Below are 2340 nucleotides of genomic sequence, written 5' to 3'. Positions count from 1 at the left end.
CCCCCCCCAAAAAAAAAGGGAGGAAGGAAGGGAAAGGGAAAGAAGAGAGCTAAAAGGGAACAAAAAGGAGGAAGAAGAAAAGAAAAGGGTGAAAAGAAGGGGATAACAGTTGCGATTAATCCCGCCAACAACGTGTGGATCGGGGGGCCTTGCCACCCCCAGCAAACCTAAAAACAAAGAGAAGGAATTAAGGGAAAGGAAAGGAAAAGAGGAAAGCAAGGGAAAGAAAAAAAGAGAATGTAGAAAGGTAGGGAAGATCAGTTACGATATTTCCCGCCAACAAGATGTATAGATCGGGGGGGGGGGGCATTGACATACTGATGGGGGTGGGCTTGGGGGTGACAAATCAAAAGGGTAAATTTTCTTTGGCTGTTGACAAAACCAATGACTGTCTTGTGCTAGAGATGCCTTATCAAGGCCGCAATTATCTGAGTCTATTGATTGCTCTTCCCACCAAAGATGATGGCCTTGGTCAACTTGAGACGAAGCTCTCTGCAGACATCCTGCAATCCTGGGACACAGGGCTCAAATCAAGAGAAGTGATCGTACTATTACCAAAGTTCAAACTAGAAACAACATTCCAACTGAAGGAGGTTCTGAAACGAATGGGAATGCCCGACGCTTTTGATGAGGATAGGGCTAACTTCGAAGGCATCTCAGGTGATAGAGAGTTGCACATCTCTGCCGTCATCCACAAGGCCTTTGTTGATGTCAATGAGGAAGGGAGTGAGGCAGCTGCTGCAACGGCTGTTGAGATGAGGAGAAGATGGGGATGCGCTCCACCAAGCGAACGTGAAAAGCCGATTCTGTTTCGAGCAGACAAGAAAAAGAAGACGATTCGTTGTACGTACCGTTCTCGACTCGTCTAAATTCAGTTTTCCCTTTCCGCGCGAAGCGCGGAATTTTTGGTGCTTCATCACATTATATAGAAAGGAAGACGATTCGTCGTACCATTTTTTACTCTTAATTCCTATTCATCTGAATTCAGTTTCCCCCTCTCGCGCGAAGCGCGGAAGCTTCGACGTTTCCTTAAATTATTAGAGAAAGAAGACGAATCGTTGTACCGATTTCGACTCGTCTAAATGAAATTTTCCCCTTTCGCGCAAAGCGCGGAATTTTTGGCGTTTCAACACAATATAGAAAAAGGAAGACGATTCGTCGTACCGTTGTTGACTCTTAAAGTTTCCCCGGCAATTTTAAACCCTGATTTCTTCAGCTGATATTATAGGAAAGTGAAACTTTGAGAAAATACTGTAGTATTGTAGTTGTAGTCACTCCCGAAGTCGTCACAGCTGATAAAAAGCCCGGGGGGGGGGGGGGGTACTATATTGGGTATACGGGGATGTGCCGCTCGGAAGGGTGACTTTTTCAGGAAAGATCCTTAGACATGGGTCCCCTTTTCATTAAAAAAATCCTTAGACATGGGTCCCTTTTTTCATTTATTCCTTTCCCCTCTTTTCTCCCTCATTTTCTCCTGGATTTTGGGATTTGCTCCTACATTGAAAATGCCTAAATCTCTCCTCTCCCATCTCTAAAGAAATGGACCCTTCGGTGATTGCATTTCCAGTGTACGAGCTAGGTGTACGCACTGACCTCTAAGTCAGTGGGTGTACGTACGTACGTACGTAGCTCGTAAACTCAACTAGATCCCGGGGTACCACATATATCAGGACCCCATGGGCTCTATACCGGGTACTCATATGGCATAATGCGCGCTAGGTATGGTATCCGCCCGTATAGGGGTCGTACCCCCGGAAACTTGTAGCGCTTCGCACGCTGAAAGATCGGCAGCTATACCCTGCGTACCCTCTGCCCAGCAGCCGGGCAGCAGCGGGGCTCAAGCAGGGAGCTATATAGCCAATGCTTGAGAGCTCGTGTACGGGTACGTTAACAGGAAAAGTCCTTCAATTAAAACAGATGCTAGAGGTGCTAGCACAGTATTATTATGTTGCATGGTGTTTTCATCTTTATGTGTGTAAACTACTTGTAAACTACATGTAGTATGGTACAGTTTACTAATAAAGAACTTTATCGAGAAACTGCAAAATTATTGGCCATTGTATTATTACACACATAGGTGCATTACTATCCTGGCTGTGTTTTAAAAGCTGTGCTATTAGTATTGATTCTCAACATTTCAAACACCACTGTGTAAAACTCAATTTCACTAAAAATCGATACTTTAGTGACAATTAATAAGATCTAAATAGCAATAATATACATTTTTTAACTTTCCGATGTTAGAAAGAATAATTTAAAAAATCAAATTGTGAGTCCACTGTCGAACTTGCCGATCAGCCGCATCGGCATAGTTGTGTGCATCTCTGTGTTATGAGTATA

General features: G+C 44.0%; 1 non-coding gene across 1 annotated transcript; it reads left to right on the top strand.

Moving 5' to 3' along the window:
• The first annotated feature begins 404 nt into the window (after positions 1–404).
• On the top strand, positions 405–1599 carry LOC593986. Its single transcript, XR_004066078.1, has 2 exons — positions 405–792; positions 1538–1599. It is a non-coding gene; the product is annotated as a serpin B3 (transcript).
• The last annotated feature ends 741 nt before the right edge of the window (positions 1600–2340 follow it).

Source organism: Strongylocentrotus purpuratus, unplaced genomic scaffold, assembly GCF_000002235.5.
Source record: "Strongylocentrotus purpuratus isolate Spur 01 unplaced genomic scaffold, Spur_5.0 spur5_scaffold_3, whole genome shotgun sequence".
Taxonomy (NCBI): Eukaryota; Metazoa; Echinodermata; class Echinoidea; order Camarodonta; family Strongylocentrotidae; genus Strongylocentrotus; species Strongylocentrotus purpuratus.
This window is presented reverse-complemented; position numbering and strand designations above follow the sequence as displayed.